Source organism: Onychostruthus taczanowskii, unplaced genomic scaffold (genome assembly GCF_017590055.1).
Source record: "Onychostruthus taczanowskii isolate IOZ18803 unplaced genomic scaffold, ASM1759005v1 scaffold1, whole genome shotgun sequence".
NCBI lineage: Eukaryota > Metazoa > Chordata > Aves > Passeriformes > Passeridae > Onychostruthus > Onychostruthus taczanowskii.
Genome location: NW_024496525.1, coordinates 25,675,217 through 25,684,605, shown reverse-complemented (window position 1 = coordinate 25,684,605; position 9,389 = coordinate 25,675,217). Strand labels below are relative to the sequence as shown.

Here is a 9,389-nt window from a genome sequence, read left to right as displayed (position 1 = left end):
CTTCAAAGCTTCTATCTTCCCAGGACTTGAGTCTTCATGAGATGAGGAAACCCTACCAGTTTAGTGAGTATTTCCTCATGCTCTTCATGGATACTGCTAGAAAGGGACATGTAGAAGGGGCACGCAGTAACTGCAAGGTGCAAAGAGTGAGGGTGAGGCAGCAGGGGAGTCACCTAGAACTCTTTTTTATTCTTCCAGTTGTGATTTAAGGGCAAGACAGTGAGAAAGACAGCTTGAAAATGAGCATTTGTCTGCATAAACTGTAGCAGCAGAAGAGCTTGGGCTCCTGAGGGACTGTTCTATGAATTACTGGGCAGATGTTCAGTCTACCTTGTCAAGAAATGGGGATCAGTATATTTGCTTTGTACTCATAAGGGTCATAAGAAAGCTGTGAGGGACAGTGAGTCAATTCTCTGAACATCTCAGATATTTGTTTATTAATGAAAGAAACACAGGAAATAAACAAGAAATGCTAGGAATCTTAAATACAATAAACCTGTTACTACTGAAGCTGCACAACCGAGAGAGGAATAATCCATGTTACTGTAACATTAACACAGGCATAATGACAAAGGAAACGCACAAGGGTGGTGTCACAGAAACATTCAACAGGGCAGATGATGCAGACAAGGTTTTTTGAGACCAGCTAGCAGAATCAGCTAAAGGTACAAATTTGTAAGCCATGGAGATTTAGCATCTGCCTATTATGCATATATGCATATTATGCATACATTTAAGAAAAAAATATACAGAACAAACTGTTGAGAAAACTCTTAGAAGGTGTTTAGTGATGTGTTTATTCTGAATACAGGCGGAAGAGAGCTCACTTTCCATCTGATTGCAAGCAGTAGAGAGAAGCTGGTTGAGAATGTAGAGAACCTTCCTGGGACTAGGAAGTAGGTGTTCTTCATTTTTGTAAAAGAGATGAGGAGGAACAGCAAAATAGAGACCATAAACTCTGCTTTCTATGCAAATCAGTGAACTGAGAAGAACTAAGGAAAATGTGACCAAGAGGAAATGAAATCTCAGAAAATTTGTCCTTCCTCAGAAAAACATGAATGGCACAGTTGCAGGGTAATGCGAAGTGGAGAAAGAACAGGAGGTGTGTGTAACAAAGCCAACTTGTCTCAGTCACAATGCAACAAGAACAAGGGAAAAAGTAGACAAATAACAAAGGACAGAATATTCTGCACCCAGGATAAGTGATCACACAAAAATACAAGAAGGTAAAATATTGGGAATATCATCTGTGAAGCATCTCAAAGAGTCCCCTACAGCACATGCTACTGGTATAACCTGTACTGCAATCTGGCATCTAGTTTGGGACCTGGACTTCAAGAACTAATCACAAAGACAACAAAGAAGTGTAAGGAGAACAACCAAGAACCACAATATATCCACAAGGAAAAGCTGAAGAAGTTTGAATTATTTAGTCTAAGTACAGAAGGAGGGGGAAAGGTGACTGTCTTCCAGACTTGTGCAATAAGAGTATTTGAAAAGACTAAGAGAATAAGAAAAGACTGTTTCCTCTGTCTGCTGTTGACAGAACAAAAAGTAGTGAACTTAAATTGCAATATGGAATATTTAGATTTGACATGAGGAAAATTTTGCTGGTTGAGAGCACTCCATTACCATGCTCAGCTCTGTTTAGGGAGCTTAAATCTCCATCATGTTGACTACTTTCAAGGTTGTCTCCCCCTCTGACCACTGGCTATTCTGTGTGTTGCTCTTACTTCTCCCTCCAAAAACTTCTGTTTTCTTTCAGAAACCAGACTCATTCAGTCTGGTCCAGACACTACTCAGCTTGATAACAGGTTCATCATCAAGGTTTCTTTGTTGAGACTGTAGAACAAGGATAGTAATAACATTACAAGATTTGTCCACTATTGATCAAGCAGCTTCTCAGGAGGCTTACCAGCTCAAGTTAAGTACAAAGAACCAAGGAAGTGGTCACAGCACCAAGACTGACAGAGTTCAAGTAGCATTTGGACAACATTCTCAGGCATATGGTGTGAAAAATAAACAGGATTATTTAATGGATTATAATCCATTTCTGTTTATTTCTCATGGTGTGAGAAATAAACAGAAATGTGGCACATTCTCAAGGTTGTTCTGTGCAGGACCAAGACTTGGGCTTAGATGATCTGTGTTGATCCCATCCAGCTCAGGATATTTCAGGAAAAATTTCTTCACAGAGAGGGTTGCTAAGCATTGGAATGCCCTAGTGCCCAGGAAGATGATGGAGTCACCATCCCTGGAAAGGTTCAAGAAATGACTGGATGTGCCACTTAGCGCTCTGGTCTAGTTGACAGAGCGGAAATCAAAGGTTGGAGTACATCATTTTCAACATCATTTCCAACTTAAGTGATCCTCTGTGAGATTCTGTGTGTGAATTTCTTCACTGAAATGGTCACCCAGCATTGGAACAGGCTGCCCAGGGCAGTGGTGGAGTCGCCATTCATGGAGGGATTTAAAAGATGTCCAGATGTGGTGCTTAGGAACGTGGTTTATTGTGAATTTGGCAGTGCTGAATTAATAGTTGGACTCAATGATTTTAAAGGTCATTTCCAATCTAATTGAGTCTATGATTCTATGAAGAGGCTTTATATGCATATCATCAGTTCTTGTACCTCCCACTGATCACCTACTGTCATTTTTCTAGCATGAACTTCCCAATCAGTTTGTTATTTGATCCATACATTAAGTACATAGACAAATTCCAGTCAGTGCTACAAATTCAGCTGATGCTATGTAATCAAAAGCTGTATCTAAGTTCCAGTGGGAAACTATTTTTAACATCTGTAACTGCACATTATGACATCCAGATCATAGCAGGGTCTAAACAGATAGATGATTTATAAGACGAATCTATTCTGAGTATAAATCAGGGATGCACATTTAAAAAAAAAAAAAAAGTCCATATGTTAATCTTTGGTCAGCATGCTGCAGAACTTGGAAGGCACAGATGGCACGAGGCAGGAAATTTTAGGAAGAGAAATTACTGTCTCCTAGCTAAGTGCTCTCCTGGGAATCCAACCTTGCCTCTGCCAAAGAATAACAGTGTAATAATCAGTTACTACTTGAACTTCTCATAAGTTGTAGTTAGCTGTTTGTTCTTCATGTTCTGAGTGCTTGACTCGAAATCCTGGAGGCAAGTCTGCAGGAGGGCAGGCTCACAGCTGCAACTGAACAGAACAGGACACAAGACCTGAGCACAGCAGGTGCTGCAGCACTGCCCAGTGCCCACAAGAGCCTGGGTACCCAACTGAGCCCCCACACCAAGCAGGTTCTCCATCTGAATAATTCTGTGCCTCACATCATAATCTACAGGGTGGAGATAGCAACTGCTTTTTGAAAATTCATCAGTGTTTGTGACAGACTCAGGCCCCACAGAAAGGGCTTTAAGAAGGTAGCAACTTTGCATTTAGGTTGAAATGTGCTGCAAAATAGGCATAGTGTCACACTGAACTGTGAGGAGAGATCAATGTATTGAGTAACTGCCCATTCCACAAACATCTTACATTGTGCACACTGCACACAGAAATGGGGGAAAAAGCACCATTTGATAAGTACTGCATGGTAGGGAAAGACCAGCAGTCCAGGTTTACACAACCAAGTCAAGCAATTGCCATCATCATCAGTGGTTTGGTTTTGGCATCTTTCTCTCTACTGAGAGATTATAAAGAGTATTTACCAAGGAATGCAGTCAGAGGATGAGGGATTATACCCTTACTAAGGCCATCAGTGACACTGTAGCACCAGTAACAACAACCAACCCCCTTATGTACACATAACATATGTGTCCCCTCCTTTTAAGGACCCGACTAAAGGTTAACTCAAATGAAATTTGATTTACAATAAGGTAACACTGCTTTTAGGAAATGCTTTGGTGATCAGAGCTAGAGATATTCCCTGTCAATGTGCAGAAGTTAGCTACATAAAGGTCACACAAGCAAGCCAATTAATTTTGTGTGCTTCAATTTGAGATCTTGATTAAACCTCCCAATGTAGGTTTGTCTAAATGTAATGATCATGGGCTGCCCAGCATTGTCAGCCCACGGACTTCAAAGGCCATTAATTCTGTAAGGTTTAACCTCCTGGCATAAATCACCACCAACTTTGTCTTCATTTCTTAAGGTGCTGGGTTGTTCCCCAGACAGACACTTATCTCCAGACCTCCCCATTTGCCTTGGAATCTGATGCTCCTTCTTTCCCTTGTGCTTCTTCAAAGGCCCCTGATGTACATGTCTTTTCTACCATGTGCTTGGGCCAGGGCCTGTTTAGCATCTTCACAATAATAGTTTGCACTATTTTCCTGCTGGATACAACTATCTCACCTCATTCAATTCACCAAACTCCCCAGAAGAGCACAGTGGCTCTGTGACCTTCAGCTTTCCCCTGCACACACTGAGAGGGAATTCTCTTCATCACAGAAGAGGCAGAGATCTCACAGCAGATCCCAGTTACATGGCAGCCCCCATCACAGATGTCCCTGGGCAGCCTCCTTCTCTTCTGCTTGCAGCAAACAAAATCCTTTACCCTCCTCAGCTCTCCTTCTCTCTCCAGAACAGAGAGCTCTTTTCTCTCTGTGTGAAGATCTGGTGGTTGAAGGAACAAGCAAAAATGCAGAAAGAGCATTTCTGTCACTGCTGTGCTTCCACAACATCTATTTCACACAAGGAAGCACAGGTCTTGCTCTGCCATCACTGGTTACACAAAATCAATTACTGTGGCTTGCCATGTCAACTGTAGTCTGTTCTTTGAGGGTCTCCCAGCTGATGTATAATGAGCAATGTGTACATGAGTATGGCAAATAACCATCTACAAAATTTTAAAGTAGGTTTAGGTAGTGAGAATAGCTCAGATAGTAAGAAAGACAACAGACAAAGAATAAGATTTAAAAGCTAGTTATGGTCCAGATCTACATTCCTCAATACCACTGATAAGCTTCAGTCTTCAATCTATTTTTCAGCCTTTGAGCATTCAGTTATTGCGGATCAGTTACCAATAAACATAATATTTTAAATATTCTGAGCTTTTCTTTAGCCATTATATCCTTCTCTGAGTGCTGTAAAATTGAACTGAAATACACTAATAAAAAAACAATCAGGACAAACTGGACTTTAAGGATTTTTATCTTTAATGGTAGAAAGTCACACTTGAAATGGTCATGAATGAAACTGTTATTTACAAGAACAGAACCATATTTTCTAACTAATGCAACTGACATTATTTCTGTAGTAGGCATGGCTCCTGGAGGTACCTATGGCAACATGTGGTGTGACCCAGCTATCACTGAAAACTACACACATTTGGTCTTCTCACTGGTTTGCAGGAGGTACCCTCCATGATCATATCTTCCAGTTAAAATTCTCTAGACTATCTACTGTAATCTTTGTTTGGCAGACCATCCAGCACAGAGGAACCCTGGGGTTGATTACAGCCTCCACACAACACACCAATAAATATGTTACTAATAATCACAAACAGTACACATTTGGAATGAAAACCAAATGAAACATCTAAAAGTCTAAGAAATGAATCACAGACAAAACAAATGAAGCAATGGAAGTGAACTGGTTGGGGGTTTTTTTCAAGAGTATTTTCTCTTCAATAAACTCTGATAAATATCATCCAAAGGGCATTTCAAAGCTTGATCTTCCTAGTGCAAATGAAGGGTAAGTGAACTACAGTAGACATTGGAGTTGGTTTTATTTTTAGTACATTGTGGCACATACTCAATTTTTCCTAAGACTCTTGAGTTTGAAGATAAAATGCAATGTATATGTACAGTGATTATATCAGTAAGTATTTTATAGAAGTCCCTGCAAAAACATGAATCATTCTGTATCAGCAGAGGTACTGAGAACCGTTGTGCAGCTGATAGATTCTCACTCTTCCCTTTGTTCTAAAGAGGAGATGACATTTTACGATATTTAAGGCATATATAAGATTTTACTCATTGGGACATCAAGGGATTATTTTAAATTGATCAAACCAAACATATCTAAATCCTGATAAAAATGGAAGATCAATTTCTTTCTCAGAACGTGGAGTAAGGATTATAATTAAATGATCAGGGAAGTGATGTGAGTGCACATGCTCTGGGGGTGTTTGTCAGACAGTGTGAATCTCCTATCCTCTCATCTCAGAAAACACATTACCTGCATGTAAATGCAATTAGCTTTCATTTCCCACTCCTCCACAGCAAGGTTTGTAACTCAGTGTTTTATAACACTGTCTTCTGCACCAAGATCCCAGGTGGCAGAAGGAGTTAGTCAGCTTACTTTGGTGTGCTTCCCAGCTGTCTGGTCCATGAGACCACACAATTCTCAAAGACAATGTCAGTGTGCTGCAGTCAAGGGGTCACCTCTGTGCTTTGAAGTCCAAAGTAAAAGAAAGCACACGGTAGCCATCCTCACTTCCAACCTGCCAGATGTCTCCCCTAAGTTGTTACCCAACACACTGTTTGTCTCTGAGTCATAAGAAGGTTTATTTTAGTTTCTAGAAGGATGACTATTGCAGGAGCAAGATCTTTGTACTTTAATCTAACCATCCATTTTGACTACATTCTAGTTAATTATATTAGAATACTAAAGAGGACCACTAACAAAACAAATATTCAGCCTGCAAGACTTCTTTTCCTTTCTCATTTTCATTACCTGGAAGATTATGAGCCAGCTTTGCTGGAGAATTGACTGGTCTTTTTCACCTAACAACAGAACTTTGGGACCAAATTCATAACTGGTTCCTCTCAGCTGAAAACCAAGCTGGTCTACTATTTCCCTTCAGTCTAAGAGCTCCGTGACTTGAACTTTACTTATTTAACTTCAACTCATTCTTACTTCTATTGTGCTCTTAGCAAGCCACTGCTACAATTGTAACAATGATATTGTAAATCATGAATGACATAGAGACGCTGGGGTTGTCTCACATTGTTCATATTTAAGAACCTTGTCTGAAACAATTTCTCCTAACAGATACATTTAAATTAACAGTTCTATGTGTTTTAAAACTACTGCAGTTTTATTTTCAAACATTTCTGTCTGTTGGTTGCTTGACTTTGGTGCCTCCGCCTTTCCTGAAGTTGCAGCATGCATAAGGACCCAAATGAGAAATGGATCAATGAGTTAAAAATATTTCAGCACAGAGGTCATAGACCTAAATCCTTATATGTCCAGGCAAGCAATATGAACATATATAATACAATTTGACAGAAAAACAGGGTAAAATAAAACTGAGGTGAACACTGTGTATATGGTATTCCATGTCAGGGTTCCTAACAGCAGGAAATGGAAAGCAGGCTTAGGGCAGGAGCAAAAAAAGAGACAGAAACAAAAGGTGGGAAGGCTCTAGCAGACAATAGCTCAGAGGCTGAGCTCTGCCTGCCAGTCAGTTTTATGAGCTCTCATGACAACAGCAACAACAGCTTGCAAAGACATCCCATTTACAAGAAATAGACCCCCTTGAACAGATACAAGCATACCCCTGACAGCATGAACTTCACCGACTAAATTCCAATGGTAAGAATTCCCTCATCTCTGGTACTGCTCAGATATGGAAGTCAAAGGTTGTGATGCTCTCATATACTACAATATCAGAGAACATATAAATAACTAAGATGGTTAAAGCCCCAGGGAGTACGTAATGCTGTCTACAAACACAACTGTGTTTCTCCTCTGATTTTAGGCTGAAATTGTATGAAAACTGTCTATAGCATGGGCAAATATATTAGAGGTTGTTGTACCCCTAACTCCTTGGTAAGCTGCTGAGCACTATGGGATGCTGTGCCAAGTGGTAGTTAGGGAGGTCTGCAGCATTCAGCCAAGTTAATTACAGAGATGGAGGACAGCAGGATGCCAAGTGGAAGGCTTCCCTCCAGAAATGGACTGTCAGCAGAATCAGGAGAGGATATAATCAGTCATAGGTTGCTTTTACCAACCAGGAATAATCATAGATGTGGCTTTCAGCTTGCTGAATATTTTCTAGCATGTGATTTGATCAGATTTTTGGCCCACGGATGGAACTTTTCTCAGACCTTCTCACATATAGACACGTGATTCTTCGTTCCTTTAGGGGGCACAAGCTGTTCAGCTCATTTAGAGTCTTTATTGTTCTAATAAAATGCTGACACGTATTTTTGGTCACTCTCACCGATTTAGAAAACAGCGATCTTACAGACATGGTGGCAGACACCTGCCGATCCTGACTGTATCAACATACACCTTTCTTTGAAGAAAATGTATCTGGCATGGTACCAGCAATGATGGGAACAGCTAGAAGCATTTCTACTGCTGGCACCGACTTTCACCTAGACCAGTGAAATACTCATTTCTCATGCTGAGAGGGGTTATCAGAAGTTGGAAAGGTTGTAGGAGTTTATTTCCAGGCGAGCAGTATATATTGTTCAGTATATGAACAATAAAACTGGAATCTGACAGTGCCCTGCCTCTAACAAGCTCACGGCAGTTTAGCAAAGCAAGGAGACAGACATAGGCTTAATATAAGCAGCTTACGATAGTCTCAAGGACAAAGAGCACGTGCTGACACAGCGCTTACACCGCAGGCACCCCCGCACCTGGGCATGGAAACAAGCTTGGCAGATGTGTCACACAGAGCAGGCAGTGCACGCGGCTTGGAACGGCGGTCGCGACAGGGGCACACATACCGGGCTCGGCTTTTCCCCACGATCCCAGTCCAGCTGTGTGGGGAAAAGCACCAAGACCCCCGACCCGCCGGGCCCCGCCGGGACTTGGCAGCACTGCCCCCTCAGCGCCGCCCCTCAGCCCCGGCCCCTCCCCGGCCCGGCCTCCCGGACCACGTGGCTCGCGCGCCGCAGCGCCGCCGCCGCGCAGGCGCCGTGCGCGCTCCCGCTGCCCGGCCGAGCCTGGGGCTCGGGAGCAAAATGGCGGCGGCCGGAGCGGGGCCGGGCGGGAGCGGGCAGCGCTGAGCGGGAGGATGGCGGCGGCGAGCGGCTGCCGGAGGTGAGGCACCGCGGGAAGCCGGGCTGGGAGGGGATCGTGGGCTTGGTGTCACGACGGCGGAGGGGAGGGGGCAAGACCGTCGACGCCCCCACGGCGGGACTCCGTGCGCGCCCCGCCGGGCCGGCTGCGGGCGGCTTGTCCCGCTGCGCCGCTGCCAACCCGCAGCTCCGCGGGCCCGCGGGGCCCCGCCGCGGGAGGAGCCTTGCTCCCCGTGCCGCTCCCGGCCCGCAGGGTCCGCGGTCCGGAGCGGCGGCAGCGGCCTCGGCTGTGCCTGTCCGAGCTGTCGGGTCCTGCCTCGCCGCCCTTTCGCTCTCTTCTCTCCCTCCTTCCCTCCCTTCCGCCCCGGCGCACTCCCCGCGGAGCTGCAGAGCTGCTCGAAGCCGTCTCCCGCAGGAGCTGGTGCGG

At 43.6% G+C, this 9,389-nt stretch overlaps 1 protein-coding gene across 2 annotated transcripts in view; it reads left to right on the top strand.

Annotated features, from left to right (window-relative positions):
- Nucleotides 1-8,857: 8,857 nt before the first annotated feature.
- BTBD7 (BTB domain containing 7) overlaps nucleotides 8,858-9,389 on the top strand; it is a 51,755-nt gene continuing 51,223 nt past the window's right edge. For both annotated transcript variants that reach the window (XM_041421709.1, XM_041421631.1), the window contains exon 1: nucleotides 8,858-8,984. The gene's annotated coding sequence lies outside the window, so the exon portion shown is untranslated. The remainder of the gene's footprint in view (nucleotides 8,985-9,389) is intronic.